At 35.8% G+C, this 17937-nt stretch overlaps 1 protein-coding gene across 3 annotated transcripts in view; it reads left to right on the forward strand.

Moving 5' to 3' along the window:
* Positions 1-11656: 11656 nt before the first annotated feature.
* The window catches only part of Kansl1l (KAT8 regulatory NSL complex subunit 1 like), a 132038-nt gene continuing 125757 nt past the window's right edge, over positions 11657-17937 (forward strand). For 2 of the 3 annotated variants that reach the window (XM_027941646.2, XM_071618845.1), the window contains exon 1: positions 11657-11734. The gene's annotated coding sequence lies outside the window, so the exon portion shown is untranslated. The remainder of the gene's footprint in view (positions 11735-17937) is intronic. The other variant, XM_071618843.1, reaches the window with a different exon arrangement.

Genomic DNA, 17937 nt, shown 5'->3' on the forward strand with positions numbered 1-17937 from the left:
GATCTGGGCTTGAATGATGACTCTACTATTTAGGATCCCTTCATTGGACCTTGGACAACTTCTTAGCATTTCTTCAGGTGCAAATTATAAAAACTCCATTCAAGCCATTATAAGGAAAATACTTGAGTGTTGTGGTTTAAAAGGATTACAGACTAGTCACAACAGTTCAAATGTTAGCTGTAGTGGCTAGGGTTTCAAGGGCCTGGTTCTAGAGTTTAGAACTGTCTGCACTTTCCCTAAATCCACTTCTTTCTAGTTTTCTTTGCAAATTGGTCTAAAGGACACTGAAGAAGATCTTCATTATGAGATGTTGGACTATTCTATCCCTGCATCCTTTAGCACAATGTCATAAGTTAGGGGAGAGATGTACTATGATTGACAGCCTCATCAGGAGTGCAGGGACAGGGGAAGCAGTTACTAAAGCAGAGGGTGTAATTATCAAAAGAAAGGGAACAAAAAAGTCTGTCAAGCAGATCTAAATAATCTTTCCCTCCTTCCTTCTCTCTCCCTCTCTTACACAGTTATAAAGTTCTATTTATTCTTATATATATTAAAAAATGAATGGATATCCAATTATGTTTTCTAAAAGTAATCTGAGATTATTTTCTTTCTTTTAAATTGGTAGTTTTCTTTACCTTACCGCCTTCAGTCTTGTATACCCTCAAAAGAAGCATGTGTTGAATCATGGACTTAAAAACTAAAAGAAGTGCTGGGTCCGTGGCGCAGGCCTATAATCCCAGCGGCTCTGGAGGCTGAGGCAGGAGGATCTTGTGTTCAAAGCCAGCCTCAGCAAAAGCAAGGCACTAAGCAACTCAGTGAGACCCTGTCTCTAAATAAAATACAAAATAGGGATGGGAATGTGGCTCAGTGGTCAAATGCCCCTGAGTTCTATCCCTGGCACACCACCCCCCATCAAAAAAAAAAAAAAAAAAACTACAAAAAAAAAAGGGGAATTCAGAATATATTTCTTAACTTTTCATTTGATTTTCGTTTCTTAAACAGCTAATCTTTGTGTATTGCTTGTGTGTTGTCCCCTCAGGAGAAAATTTTATCATCTACATCTCATGCTGTGATGAGGAATCAAGAAACAGTAAATAATAATAATGTTCAAAAGAACAGGCTGGATTGACACAGCAAGAAAGCAAACTATGTAAATGTTAATGAGAATTTAAAGGCCTAGTCATTTGAGGTTTTGGCTGAGAATTTAGGATCATAATTATCACTTTAAAATTATTATTGCCCTTTATTTCTTTGATGCTGTCATTGAAGACTGCCTTGACTTGTTATTTTAAATTCTAACTCTGCAAATCTTTCTAATATAGTAATTTTAGTTGTTTATTGCTCAAAGTATAAGATTTCTAGGAGACTTTTCATGTCAGTATTATTTTTGGCACACATAGCATTTACTTATTTGGACCAGCATTGGAAAGATCTGATGTTGTGATTGAAACCAACTGTAAGCCTGTGTCAGCTACTTTACAATAAATGTTGAAAAGAAGTTGTATTCTATTTTTTAAAACCTTATTTTCAAGAGAAAGTTATGGGAAAAATTCCAAACATACTGAAAATTAGAGTATAATATAGTGAACCTCTAACCTCCTCCCACCCCCTTTTTCTCAAAAGTATTTTAAAACAATTCCCAGGCTTGATACTGTTCATTACACATGTGTTTCAAAATATGTATCTAACTGATCAATATTTTTTACATAGACACCAGGCTATTATCATATTTCAAAGATTTAAATTTAACATATAAAGCCAAGTTCACATTAAATTTTCCTTGGGTGGATAAAAAACTTTTTTCCTCTGTGGTTAATTTGTTCAAATCAAGAAAGATCTAAAGAAGATCCACAAATTGCATTTGGTAGTATTGTCTCCCCAATCTAATCTTCCCTTTTTTCCTTCTTTCTTTTTAAATTTTCAAAAAACAGATCACATATTTTTTCCCATTTTTAGTATACACACAGTAAAGTTTTTTTGTTTTATTCTTAGAATTTAAGCATGTATAGGTTTCTGCAGCAATAACCAAAATCAGGATGCAGAACAGTTATATCACCCCAGAAAATTCCCTTTATAGTCACACCTTCCCACACTTTAACCCCTGACACCAACCAATCTAAACTTTGGTATTATAGTTTTGAGTTGGTAATATAAATGGAATCATGCAGTAGGTTACATTTGGAAAATATCTTCTTTCTCTTGGAAAAATGCACTTAAGATTTACCCATTTTGTATCAATCAATAGCTTGGTGCTAAGTGGTATTCCACTGTATGGATGTACCACAGTTTGTTAATTTAATCACCTGCTTAAGGAAATTTCGGTTAAAGTCAAATCTTAACATCTTGCCAAGGTTAAATATCCAGGAGGGGAACTGTTAAGTCACATGGTAAATAAATGTTTAACTTAGAAGAAAGTGCCCAGCTGTTTTTCCAGAATGTCTCTATCACTTTGCCTCCCTGCCATCAGAGTTTCTGTTGCTTGTAATCTTCTCCAGCATTTGTATTTTTATTTTAGCCATTCTGAAAGGTATGTAGTGATATCTCATGGTTTTAATTTGCATTTCCCTAAAGTCTAATGATGTTGAACAGCTTTTCATGTGCTTATCTTTCACATGTATCCATTTGTGAATTATCTGTTCAGGTCTTTTGTCCATTTTATAAAACGTTGGGCTGTATGTTTTCTTAACATTGAACTTTGGGAGTTCTTTATATACTCGGATACTTTCAAGTGCATGACAAAGCCAGACTGACAGATTCATCTAGTTAAAAGGAAAACAAAAACAAAAACCATTGGGGCCTGTATTTTTACTTTTCAACATAAAGGTCCTATATTATACTTACATATTGAATTGTAGAGCCATTGTAAATTATGTTGATTTTGAATTATGGCTAATAGTTATTGCCAAGATAATTGTTGTTTCTTGATTTTGTATCTTGTATTTTGCTAAATATACATATCAATTCTAGGAGTTACTTTATAGACCCTTTGGTATAGTCTGAATAGATAATGTCATCCATGAATAGGAACAGTTTTCTTTCTACATAACCTGTATGTCTTTCATTTCTTTTTTCTCTTTTTTTGTGCCCTCCCCACTTTGTTTTGGTTTTATTGTACAGATTAGAACTTCCACTACAATGTTGAATAGGAATGATGAGAATGAACATTTTTGTTCCTGATCTTAACAGGAAGATGTTGGAGGCTTTTTTTTTTCACATTATATGTTATTTTTTTAAGACTTTTGCTTTTTTTTTTTTTTTTTTTTCAATAGTAGCCCCTAATCAGGTTGAGGAGGTTCCATTCTAGTCCTAATTTGATGTGAATTTTTAACATTAATGGATATTGAGTCTGTCAAATACTTTTTTCTACATCATGTAGTTTTTCTCTTTTGACCTATTAGTATACCAGATGTCATAGTCTGTTCTTGCTGGTATAACAAAATGTCACAAACTGGGTAATTTATAAATAATAGAAATTTATTTCTCCTAGTTCTGGAGTCTGGTAAGTCTAAGATCAAGGTGCTGGAAGTTTCAGTGTCTGGTAAAAGAACGAGTCTGTGATTCTAAGAGGTGCCTTGAAAGCTGTGTCCTCAGGATGAACAGTGTTCTCTCATGGCAGAACGGCAGAAGAACAAAATGGAGCTATCCAGTCCCTCCATACCTTTGTAAAGGCACTAATCCCATCACAAGGAAGGGTAGAGCCCTTATATTTCCTAAAAGTTTTACCTCTTAATACTGTTGCATTGGGGAATAAGTTTCAACTTGAATTTGGGGAAAGAAAACATTCAAACCAGAGCTCTGGAGTATATTCCTTGACATTTAAGTATTAAATCAAATTTGCATCCTTGGTATTAGCCCCATATAGTCATTATTTTTTGTCTTCTTTATATATGATTTGGATTGATTTGATAATAGTTTATTGAGAATTTTTGTGTGGGTTCTTAAGGAACATGAAATTATAATTTTCTTGAACTTTCTTTTCTTGTACTTACTGGTTTTATCAGGGTAACACTTACTTCATAGAGTGAGTTGAGGATTATTTTCATATAGTTGATTTGTTGGGGGGAAAAAAAAGAAAAAAATGGTCATTTATTTTGTAAAATGTTCACCATTATTGATTTGCCTTATTGATCTCTCATGGTGGTTTCTATTTATGCTTCTACTCTCCATGTTTCCGGTAAAATGATAGATCTAAAGGCTTAATTAGATTCAGACTCAATATTTTTGCCCAGATAACTTAATAAGCAGTACAGTGAGTATTATATTACATCAGATTATGAGACACATATCTAGTTTTCTCACTTTTAGTGAATCTGAAATTGATCAGTGGATCTCAGGATTCGTGTGATACCTCCTTCAAATTTCCTATTAAGATATTACCTAACAGTTTAACATTCATCAATAATTATTGACAAGATATATTATTTCATTAGGAGTTGCAGAAGATGCTTTTCTTATTTTTTTTTACTCACTATACATTTACTAACTTTCATCAAATTTTTGGTTAGTCTGTATGTCCATTCAGCCACATTGAATCAGAAGCTAAGATGAGACACAGAAGTCTCAAGGGTTTTTGAAAGGTAGTACCTGTGAAAGTTGAACAGGGAAGGAAATCATATTAAGCAAGGCAAATAGGACCTCTGTCATGAAGTTTTCTTGATAGTGTTGCCTGGCCCAGTGGAAAGTTGTAAAGATGGCTCATTTCAGCCCCTCAGTGGGCAGAAATGGCCAGCTATTGGTTCCTGTCAAATACTTTTTTGTGCTGGGTCATTGCCCTAGGAGTATCTAGGAGATGGTGACCTTGGCTTACAAGTTAATGTTTTCTCATACAAGAAACAGAAAACCCAAATCAAATTTGCTTAAACATTGAAAGAAAGACTCACAAAACTGGAAAGTTCAAAGATAGGGCAGATTCAAAGATGGTTGGCTGAGCAGCTTAACTTTGTCACCAATTATTCACTTTATCAGATGCTCTTTACTCCTCCATTCTGTCCTTTATAGTATAGGCCTAATTCTGAAACTGACCCCTCTAATGGTCATAATATGGGCTTTATTTTTTGTGTGTGGGGTGAGAATGCCTTTCTGCCCAGTATTTTGGGTATAAGCACTGAAATTCACAAGGGACTGGTTTTGGTCCGATGCCTATCTCTGATCTAGTGATTGTTTCAAGGGAAATAGAGTATATGAATTTACTTGAGTCTCTTAGGGTCCTCTTTGGGACATGGAGATAAGATAAGATTCATTCAAAGCATTTGAGCTGAGTGGAGGGTTAGATACCAGCAGGAAAATGTTAGGAAAGAGAAATTATAAGAATAGAAACCAAATAGCAATAGCAAACACCTACTATAGCAACTACAAACTATAATTTGGTTGTTGGGATCAGGACTGTATTGTCATATATAGTCTCATTTGTTGAAGACCATTTAAAGTTTATAGTAGAAAGTCTTGATACCTATGTATAAGTCTCCTTTCTGCCTATGTAAGTATATCATTTCCTGGTACCCTTGTAATTGGGAAGAGTAATGAGACTGGCCATTGCCAATGGGTTGTGAAAGGAAGTGAGGTTTGTGTCTTATCCCGTGGAAACAATTATAGAGGTGCTATTGAGGTGACATAAGATATGCATATGATGGAGTGTAGATCCAACATATGGAAGACTGTTGTTCTGGAATGTTGCCTGAACCTGCAGCAGACTGTGTGAGGTAGAAATAAAATTTCTTGTGCATTAATTCACTGATTTGGGGGCTGTTACTGTATCATAACCTGGCCCATTATTACTGGTATAACTTTTCATGTACTATCACACATGGTACATAATCAAGGAAATATAACTGGTATTATACAGTTATCCCTCAGTATGCATGGGGGATTAGTTTCAGGACCCCCACAGATACCAAAATCTACAGATATTATGTGGCATAGTTTTTGCATATAGACTATGTACATTCTCTTGTATACTTTAAATCATCTCTATATTACTAATAATGCATAATACATTTTAAATACTACATTTATACTTGTATACTGTACTGCTTAAAGAATAACAAGAAAAAGTGTGCATGTTCAGGGCAAATGCAGTTTCTCTCCTTTTTCCTTTTGGAATTTGTATGTTCCTTGGTTGAATCCCAGGATGCTGAACCCACAGAGCACTAACTGTATGTATAACACATTCAATGAGCATAAGAAATTGTCATGATGTTCATATTTCATATGAAGTGAATGAGAATGTTAGATACACTTCAATTGTAGTGATTTCTGACCAGTACTTCAGGATATGCTTGTTTAAAGACCTATGAGATTAATGTTGTGAAAACAATACTTTCATCATTTCATTTGTGTAAAATCTTTAATTATTCCATTATTACTTACCAATATAAGCTTTACATTCTTTAGTTAACCTTCCATCATACTCCTTCATATTTTGTTCCAAATGTAGTTTTCCAGATTTGTGCACTGTTGTTCTTTTTTATTACATCAATATGTTGGCTTTCTTGACACATATGGGCATAGCCACAGAACCTGAAAAAGGGTCTATAGAACCAAAAATATCTTCTTAGCTTTTTTTTGTGTGTGGGGTGGTGGTGGTGTTTGTTTGTTTTTGTTTTTGACCCTCTCTCCTCCTAAACCTTGTTACATCTAGCTGACTCTGGTTTCAGACATTTTGCCTTGGAAACAGGTGTACAGCATTGTCTAACCAAGATCTATTTTTCCTTTCTTCCAAACTAATGATTCTTATATTATTGGAGGTGATAATGTATTTGGTTTTGCCTGCATTTCCTAGTCTCCCTTGAAATGACATATATCCACATGAGAAAATTGTAGAATAGTTAAGAGGACTTCAGGAGAGACCCCTTAAAGGCTTTGTTGACTTCTGCTCTTTTTCCTGCTTGATGCCTGGGAAGGGATAATGATGGATGGAGATCTAGTAGCCATGTAGGGCTGTGAGATTACTTTGAGAATAGAATTTGGGTAGAAGAGAATAATAGAAAGGAGCCCAGGTTCCTGATGACTTTGTGCTGCCATTGTATCAGCTCTGGGATGCTTACCTCTAGAGTTCTTTTACTGGGGCTGGGGATGTGATTTAGTGATACTAATACTTGCCTAGCATACATGAGGCCCTGGGTGCAATGTCAGCATGACCAAAAAATAGAATATTTTTAGTGCATTTCATTGATATCTTAAGATATAACACTATTTACATATTATTAAGATAAACAAAAACACTACCTATCAACTCATACAGTGCTTTATTATTGCATGAACTACGGGTCATTCTTACTTCAGAAATGTTAAAACGTCATAAAATGTCATAAAAGTGAGAATGAAATTACAAGAGAATTTATTTTTTTAAACCATTGTTATTTTGAGTTTCTTATACATGACACACACACAGCCTAACAGTATTCTAACAATAAACTAGCTTTTAATTTTTCTGTATACATTTTGGACTAGAAACATCTTGAGGTTTCCAAGTCTACCTTCATTTATCAAGGAGACCTTGCTTTAAAAATCAACTTTATTGAAGTAGAATCCACATATAATAACATGTACTAAAATATAGGTTTTGATGAGTATTGACAAATGCATGTACCTATTTGACTTCCACCATTTTCAAGGTGCAAAATATTTTTATTACCTCTCAAACCAATCCCAGCCAATTCTCCCCAGCCACACCTTAAGAACTACTGATCTGTTTTCTATCATTACAGTTTAGATTTGTCTTTCTAGAGTCTTATATACATGGGATCATACAATATTTACATTCTTTTAAGTTTGGTTTCTTTCATTCCGCATCCTGTTTAAGACTGATCTCTGTTGTTTTATATCTCAATAGTTTGTTTCTTTTTGGAATATATGGATATTCCACAATTTACACTTTCACAGATGATGGATCTTGAGAGTTTTCTCTTGTTATGTCTTTTGTGAATAAGGTGCTGTGGCTACTTTATGCACAGAGTCATGTTTTTATTCATTTATAGTCATATGACAGTTCTGTCCTCCTTTGTACCTAGCCCTGATTAAAAGAATCCTAAAATTATTGCTACTTACCCCTACCTCTTTTCTGCTTGTCTATAAATACTGGCTAAAGCTAAATCTATCCTGAGAAGGAATTACCACTTTTAGCTCTACTGATTCTCCTAATCCATTTTCTAAACCTGATTATAAAAACAAAGAAATATACTAGAATATGACCATGAAAGACAGTTATCCTGAGCACAGAAATATAGAAATATAAATAGTACAAGCTCCTAAAGTAGCTTTCTATTCTCTGAGAGGTAGTGGGGAAAGAACTCTTGCTTTGGAGTCAGTCAGATCTGCCTTTAATTCCAAGATTGGCCATTTATTAGTGAAACTATCTGGGTATACTATATTCACTGAAGTTCATTTTTTTTCCACCTGGAAAATGAATATAACACTGCAGAATGTGAGAATTAAGGAATTCGTCCTTTCAACCTATATTTGTAGAGAATCCTGTTTTACGCTCTGGGGAAACAGCAAAAGGTTAACCTTGTGGAGCTTATTTAAATCCTAGAGTATGGAAAAAACAAGTAAAAATCAAAATCTGTTATGTTAGACGGGGATAAAGAACTATGGAGAAAAAGCAGGAAGGATAGAAAGGTTGTATTTGTAACCCCTTCTTGGCTGAGTTGCTTGAAACCAGCGATTGATCTTTCTCCCCTATCTCTAGCATTTATCACAGTGTCAGCTGTATCTTAAGTGCTGCACCAATGTTTCCTGAAGGAAACAAGTGACTGAATAAAGTTGAGAAGTTTATCTCATGAAATCACTGTAATACTGCTTAGCTGGACACTTTCACATATTTCCAGACAGGTACTAATTATGTCAGCAGGAATGATGCCCTTCTGTTCTCCTTGTTCTTAATGGATCTTTCTTATCACTGTTAAATTTTCTTGGAAATCAGAATTATTTTAATGTAGCTTCTAAATAATAATATAACCTCGCTTTTAAAAAATATATACTTTTTTTCAGGCTCTTGCTGAGTTATTGAATTTGACAAATGATTTAATATGACAATTTTTATAACAAGGAGTTTTGATATTCTAGTGTCTGGAAAACTGACATGCATTATACTTCACATCTTAAAATCATGCTTTAGAGCAGTATTTGGAGTCAATATACAGTGTGCTTAATATGTAGTTAAATTGTATAAAAAGAAGCCCACAAAACCCAGTAGCGGAGCCATCTTATATAAAATATAGCAGGTCTTACAGATGATTGGGATTTTTCTTCATTGTGTTTTTCAACATATTTACATATATTCTTTTGTTAATCATTCCCCATTCTTATTAAAGTATCATAAATTGAATATAAAGGAGTAGGAAAATTTTTCATATTGTTACCTTGATAGATTTAAGACGTGCAGAATTTGATAGACTAGAATAAAAAAGAATTAACCCAGAGTATTGGAAACAACTTCCCTCTTGTGGTGTTTGATGAACAAATTAGATAATATATGCAATTTTTATACAATTTAACTACATATTAAGCACACTGTATATTTACAAATCATTATTTGTATTATTGTAAAGCTTACTACCTGTGTCTCCAGGAGGGTGGGACTTTGTTTCACTGATACATTTCCATTACCCAAGACAAAATATGTGTGTTCAACGAACATTTGGTGAATATATAAATATTTTGTTTGGGTAATGAATAATTATTTCACAGAAGAAAATTGTACCATCAAATGAATTTGAGGTTCTACAATTCCCGCAGGTTAAATCTGAATTCCTGTCTTTCAAGATTAAACCAGTCTGGGGCTAGGGTTATAGCTCAGTGGTAAAGCTCTTAACTCATAAATGTGAGGCACTGAGTTCAATCCTCATAAAAATAAATAAAGGTATTGTGTCCATCTACAACTAATAAAAAAAAAAAAAAACCCGAATCTAGTTGGCAGTGTTCTTTTCTACCCCAATAACGTGAAAAATATTACCTTCGTCCAAGCTACTCAAGAACAAATTCTCCATGGCTATTGATGCCTTCCTTGAATTTCTGCCTGAAACCTTTAAAATACCCAACTCAAATCCAAAATCTTCCTTTGAACTATTTTAACATATGCTTGATTTCTCTGCTATTTCTATTTCTCTCTCTCTCTCTCTCTCTCTCTCTCTCTCTCTCTAATAGGTTGCTAATTTTTCCATTTCAGTCCCTAAGGGACTATAGCAGCCCTTTAGATATGGTAAGTGCCCAGCATATATTCGTGGATTTATTTTTCACAACACACTAATAGTTCACAACTTTTAATCCAACGAGGGTAAATCATTTTCCTGAACCTTCCCTTGCCCCATAAGGTACAATTGTTGTTTTGAGTAGTTAAAAAAAAGTATTCTCTCCGTTAAATCCCGTTTGTCAAAACAATTTTTCACTAATATCACAACGTACTAGAAAGATCAGAAACATGCATTCCGACTTGCAATTCTAGTACTGTTTTAGGGGATGTCTTTGTTGTAACTAATTTCTTGACTCTCTGACTTCCCTTTTAATTACTCCGATCCAATTAATAAAGCCCAATTAATAAGGCCGAAGTAGCGGCAATTATCATTCTGGATCTAAAATTCGAGTTCCCTCTACTCCCTAAGTCATTCCAGCGAAAGTAAGATGCTTAGGAAATCCTGGAATCCATCGTCCAAACAGCTATAGTTTCAAGAAAAAAAGTGCCTGGGTGTAGTTTAGTGGTGAGAGGAGCGCTGAGCCAGGTGCAAGTCTCCTAGGGATGTTTTTGGGCATCGTCTCTGGCCAACTATCTTCACATAAAACTCAGTTTATTTATCTAACTGCGCTACTGCAGAGCGGACTTAACTCCAACTGCAGTTTTGTAGAGACCAAAAAAAAAAAAAAAAAAAAAGAAAGAAAAGAAAAGAAAAACGTGCTCTCGCGGCTCCTGTTTTTGGTTTAAAAAAAAAAAAAACAGACGCCGACCCAGTGTGTATCCAATGCACATTGATCATCAATTTCAGGGGCTCTAAAGGGTAGTACAAAATTATGACTGGTTTTGAGCAAGCAGCTAATTATGCAAATACGACAGATGTATGGAGACCTACAGATTTGACAGCTGGGTGAAAGGGCCTTACAACTTGCTCCTGGTGCGGCGTGGGTGGGAGACCCGGGCGCCAGGAGCCTGGGCGGCCCCGGGGCGGGCTGCAGGACTAGAAGCAGCCTGACTTTCCCCAGTGCTTTGTTTTACCTGTCACGGAGGTACAGAAATAGCAGGGCAGAGGCGGGAAGTCTCCCTGCCGTATTTTTGTTGTTGTTTTTCCTGGCTGGCACAGGGAAGCAGAAGCCGCGAGGAACACGCTCGTAGGGATCTGCGGCGCCTCAGCCGCCCGGCAGCAGAGTTCGGCCGTCGCGCTCTGGCCACTTCCAGAACGCTCCGAGCAGCTTCCGCAGGCCCCGCCCGCTGCCGGGGTTTCCCCGCCGCCCGCTCTCATTTGCATGGCGCTGCCCCTCCCCCGCTGCCATTGGCCGGCACCGGGCTCCGCCCCCACACCGCTGCAGGGTTCCGTCCCCCGAGCCGCCTGGAGCTGCGGGCAGCGGGCGGACTGTTAAACCGCGGCGGCGGCGGCGGCCGGGGCGGGAGCAGGGCGCGCTCTGGAGACGAGTCAGCGGCGCCCCGGGTTGGGGGGAGGCGGGCGGGCAGCTAGAGATCACCTCGGCAGCCCCCACCACGGCCGAACCGAAGGTGCGGCGGCGGAGGGGAGCCAGGGCGCCCCAGCAGGCGAGTGGCCGGCGTCTCAGCGGCGGGCTGAGGGGGGTGGGTCTCCTCGGCTGGGGACGGCGGCAGCGCGGGGAGGGGAGAGCGGAGAAGACCGCTGGGTGGACTCGCGGGCTGGGCCCCCGATCGGCAGCCTCTCGTCCCCCGAATCCTCTGGGCTGTTGGGCTCTGGGCCCCGGCACAACATCGTGCGCTAGGACAGGGGTCGGACCGCAGCCAAATTTAAACGGCTAGACCTAACAGCCTTGGCAGGAGCTGAAGGGAGGGAGGGTAGGTAGGGGTGGAGGGCGGGGTGGGGGCGGGCCTAGAGGCGGGTCACGTGTGGGAGGGGCGGGGCTTGACAAGCCTCTCTTTTGTTTTGACTGGCGCGTGCGCAGAAGTAAGAACACGTGGTCTCCTGGGCCCGCCCCTTGCCTCTGAGGCCGCGCCTCACTCCGTGCGGGTGTGGTAGTAGCTGGTTTGGGGGGAGCTGAGAGGCACAGCTGTCTGTATTAGATGTGACTGTTACTTAGTTTATTTCGTACCTTATTTTAGGCATATGTTGGTTTGACCTTTAGAATTATTTGGGATGGAGCGGAATCTACAGGTTATTGAGGGACGGTGTTTCCCAGTTTGTGTCACTGGGTGTGTTGAGGAAAGGACCGGTGTTGCTGGAAAAATTGAGTGTGGTGTTTGTAGCAAGAAGTACAGGGCTTTATGTTTTGGTCTTTTCAGAAACCACAGGAAAGGAAGAGGCCGGCTTTACTGCCAAGAGAGCAGACATTGGATAGATGTTACTATGGGAGAATTAGTGTTTAATACTTTCCCTGCCTGCTCTGCCCTTCGAAGGAGGAGTTCAGGGAGATACCCCCACCCGCAACTGTGGGAAGCGTATTCTGTTTTGATTTTCCAAACTTAGGAACAGTCATGTGCTTTCGAGATACGATCTTCGTCTTTCTTTAACTTTTGCTTAAAACTTCGTGCTGAGTTTGGGTTAGTAGAAAGCAAAATCTTTTTAAAATACTGGGTAGGACAGATTAGTTATTAACAAAACCTGAGTGAAGTATGTTTTTGAATACTGCATACTGGGCGTGTTTTGACTAGGAAAAAACAGCCTTGGTAATAATTCAAAATTGGAGAAAAACCCTGTGTTATGGAACGCAGATTTTTGAGAAAGAGGCGTAGCAGGGAGTAGTTTCTACCCTTTCCACTTCTTAAACTAGCCATTTCCTTGGGCAAGTTACAACCTTTCTCATCTCAAATCTGTTTCCTCTTGTAAATCCTTTCATAATATGATTGCTCTCCGAAGAGATTGTTGTGAAGATCAAATGCCTGTGTGGGTTTGTAATCTTTACCGATACTACAAATACTGAAATTGCCAAGTAATAATGGCTTTATAACAAAAATTGTTTTTTTAAACAGCCAGCCAGCTTTTTAAAAGTCAGCAGTTGGAGGAATAGAAACAAAAATTATGAAATAGGTTAAACTTCATTTTTAAAAAAATCTGTTGTAACTCTTATCCTTGATTCTCCCTCATTTTCCACTTACTCAGATCAGTGTCAGGGTCTGCCACTATTTCCTCATGGTTTAATCTGCATAGACTGTCATTACTAATCCTGCCTTTCTGGAGTTTTTTTGTTTTTTAAATGTGAAATTCTTCTTAATCCAGGCAAATTCTGTCATAACAACTTACATATTTTAATTTTGTTTGGTAATATGTGCCTTTTTAATAACAGTTATTTTGTTGAATTTTATTGTAAAATAAGTTGAAAACTAGAGAGTGCAAATAAATAAAAGTTTGCATTTTTCTCTAACACTTTTAAAGCATGTATATGTGTTTTTCCTGAAACAGGGATCATACAGTATTTTCTTAATCTTAGCTCAAACATTCCCAGGTCATTTAATATTCTTGGAAAAAATATTTTAATATCTGTTTAATATCTCATAACTATCATATTTTAAGTTCTTTCTCTTGGCAGATGTTTGGGATGTTTTGCTAGTATAAATTACAAAGAATAGACATAAATCTTTGGAAATTTCCCCCCTAGTTTTGTAGAAGAGAATTACTGAGTCAGACAGTCTTTTTTTGTTGTTGTTGTTCTTATTTTTAAGACTCTTGTAACATCACCAAATTACTTTCCAGAATGTTATATAGATGTACACTTACAGTGGTATGAGCATGCCTCTTATTACATCTTTGTTTATCACCCAGTATTAGTTTTAAAAGGAAAAACCTTTCTTTAATTTTCATTTAAATCTTTTCTCTTTTCACTTATGTCAGTGTGGGATATCTATTTTATTTCATAACTTATAAGGTGTTTGAGAAAAAAGGTATTTCATATTGGACATGCTGCAAATCACTGTGGATGCACAATATATGCCAAATTGGCTATTAATATTTACCTTAAATTTATGAAAGGTCAAGAAGTTGTTTGCTTTTTTGACTTACTCAATTTAAGAGTACATTGTAAGTAATATAATACTTGACTGATTCATTTGAGTTTCTTCAGGTGGAGCCTCACTGATCTCAGTGTGATTTAATAGATAATCACAGTTATCTATTAAAAGGTCTAGTAGCTTCTCATTGTCCAATTGCTGTATTCAAGTGCTTTATCCAGTTTTGCTGCCATTTAACATAACTGGGATTATTTCTTTTCATTTACTCATTTGTCTGTCTTCTATGGAACTAAAGATTTCACTCTGAGCATTCTAGTTTATTGTAGCCTTTGGTTTGGCAAAAAGGATGCCTAGTGTCTAAAGTTCCCTGTTTTATTATTCAGATTATTGACAGTCCACCTGTTTTTATATGTTGCATCCTTTACTGCTGTTGATCTACCATAAAAATCTTATATGTAATGTGTAGTTCTGTTTTCATGATCTTTCATGTATTCAGTTATTTCTTGTTCATGTTCTTTAAATTTGTATTGTATCAGATGTTAGTCAAAGGAGGCAAGAAGCTGCTGTCTTCAGGTTTGGACTTGTATTGTTTATTGATTGGGTTCATCAAGTTATAAACAGCAAGGAATGGAGCTGCTTACAATACAAGTGACAGCTAGTGGGGAATTAGCAAGCAGTTATTGACTTTAAAGCACATCATTTTTATCTCTATCCCTAAAGTTATTATTGCTTTGCAGTATTATAATGGAACATTGTACATAATAATGATCCTGTGACATAAATACAATCCTATATTACTTTGTTAAATTTAGAAAGGTAAGGAAGGTATATCATTTCCAAAAGATTTCTACTGTTCTTTAAAATGGCGTCTTGAGTGGATGTTTCAATGAAGTATGCTCCTTATACTTTAATTGTGTAGGATAAATAAATACCCAGAAAATGCTAATAAAAATGGTAATATTCTTGCCCGTAGACAACCTGTAATGAAAATTGAAGATAATTTATAATGGAGATTTTTAAAAAATATTTGATGTTACTTTTAGGTTCATAGAAACATTTTTGTATGGTTGTGGAAATTCATTCATTTATAATATTTAAGCTTTGATAAAATTCAAGTTGTTTATGAACTTTTTTTAAAATTTGTAATATTGAGGCTTTTTCCAGCCCTATAAGACCAAGAATTCTCAAGTATGTTATTTTTAGTAATTAAAGTAATGTACTTGGTAGTAGGTTATTAATCAGTGTTTGCCACCTGAAGTTAAATTGAAGCCCAGATGTATTAACTGAGCAAATGTGATAGTGTACTTTTGGATGTAAATTCCTGCAACCAAATTGATGTATACAGAAAAGTACACTTCATTTATATTCCTATGAGTCATGCACTTGTAACTGAATGGTAATAATTCTGCTTGAAGTATGATCTGTTTGATGTGCTATGTGGCCACCCAAGTGGCTTTATCTTTAATTAAATTCTTTTAGTCTTCAAAGAGAATTCCTTTTTAGGCATAGTTTTCAAAGTGGAAGAAGTTCTTGCTTATAAACATAATTGAATACAAAGTACACTGTACCCTGGTCATGCCAATTACTGCAGTGCTTTTGGCTATAAATTGAGAATTCTCCTTTTAAGGCACAAAGAAATTTTGAAAAAACACCATATATGTTTTTGAGGAATAAAATGGTACCATTGTGAACTCATTCTCCTTTTGTTGTTTTAATTGTATTTTTCATTTTTATATAATGTTAGAAAATTTGAGTTCCCTTATATTTTAATTTAAAAAGTACATTCATATTTTGCTAAAAAGATTTGTATTTTTCTCATCTTTTTTTCCTGTTATTATGGGTAAGCTATTTATCACATTTAAGTCTTAAGTGTGAAAGTAATTTAAGATAGGACTCTACTTCAAAATGCTGCTGGTGGTCTTTGATTCTAGTTTTGCTTTTCTACATGGAAATGTACTGCGTTTATCAAGATTACAAGGAGAAGGGTAAATTTAATGTTCTGGGGTAGATTTGGATAGAATATTTTCCATGGACCATATATGCATCCTAGAGTATAAATCACAATAAAAATCTGGAGGAGTATTTTAGGGGTGGCAAATCAGATTTAGTCTTTAATATTAATTCTTCGTAGAAAAGTGATTTCCACCTATATTATCAGTTTTAATGCTGAAGGTAGAAGGACTAGATTAGCACATTTTAAATTTTCTTTTACAAATATTTCAAAAATTGTTTGGAATATGTGACTTATATGGTAGTCAAGGCTTGATTACTAAAGTGTCTGAACCAATTCAATAATTGTTTTTTTACTAATTATCTCACTATGTACATACTAGTTTTGAGATATGATAGTTTTTTACTATTCATGATGTCCAGTGGATTAAATTGTGTTTAATTAATGCTAAACTCATAAAATATGAGTGATTTTTGAATCCTAAAAATATAGATTGAGCCACTTCTGGAAACATTCTAGAGACAAGAGCAAGGCCTTTTATTTTTAGTAGTACAATTTCAGAACAATTAATTGCTTTTTAAATTCATAATGAATGCTGTTTAAATGAAATTATAGACTGATAATTAGAATTCATGGCATATATTTAACAGTATAATTCAGCTCATTGTTCTTACTGGATTTATTTGATTATGCTAACAAAATTTAATCAAAAAGAAAGGAAAATTTTTTTGATTCTTTGTAGTATAAAATATTTTTATTATTTAAAATTATAAACTTTGATTTCTCTTACTAAAATTCTCTCCAGTTGGTGCTTTTTATGAGACTTCTAAGAAATTTTGGTCTGGGTTGAGAACATACTGAAGTTAGGGTTGTCTCCCAAAGGATTATTTATTACTTGGTGGATTATCTGTAAAGGTTTTATGGCAGATTTTTTTTTCTACCCACAAAATTTCTGGACCTCCAAGGTGCTAAGGTTTTTTTTTTTTCTAATTTAAAGTGAAATGTAAGTTGAAAATTTTGTTGTAAAATCATAATAGTGAAATTCGTATCTAGAAATATAATTGGTTTTTGGATTATCAAATACTGTTGCCTGTTGACAGTTAATCAAGGCTTTCTAGTAAACTTGCTTTGAAAGATTACTGATATAGTTTCTTGCAGTTTAGCTTTAATCTGTTAGCTTGATAATTTAGTTGTGGTCAAAATTTTTATGTATGTTTATGAACAATAAGAGTTTTAATTTTTCTAGTTTTTTTCTGTTTTAGGTTCATTCAAGTTCTTTTGTCATTTGACTAACTCAAAGAAATGGTACTTATTGTACCTGAATTTCCTGGGAGTACATGAAATAAATAATCATCAAAGATGATGGTGGTTCCAGACATCATGACACACACAGAGGGAGCTGAGGCTGCAGGATTACAAATTCAAGGCTATCATGGGCAAATAGTGTGACTCTATCTCAAAATAATAACAAGGGCTATGGATGTAGCTCAGTTGGTAGACTTTACTTGGGTTCAACCCAAGTGCGTCCACCCTCCCCCAAAAGATTATACAAACCAGAGTGTAGCATTTTAGTAGCTACACATGCTTAAATTTAGCTAAGATCTAAATAACCCCCAACATACAATTATGAGCATAATTAGAAACTGAATATTAATAAAGATCACAAAACTTATCAGAAAGCTCTTTTAGAATTTGTCTTTTGACCATGGAAGGTTTTGTTGATTCTACCTTAAAATATATTCCAAATTCATTCATTTTTTTTCTTTATTTCAACTAGTCTAAGCCGCTAGGACCATCTCTCTCTCATTTGTATTACTTCAATACCTGCCTAACTGGTCTCTCTGCTTCCAGTCTTGTTCCATTACAATTTTTTTTTTCT

This window comes from Marmota flaviventris, chromosome 11, assembly GCF_047511675.1.
Source record: "Marmota flaviventris isolate mMarFla1 chromosome 11, mMarFla1.hap1, whole genome shotgun sequence".
Classification (NCBI taxonomy): domain Eukaryota; kingdom Metazoa; phylum Chordata; class Mammalia; order Rodentia; family Sciuridae; genus Marmota; species Marmota flaviventris.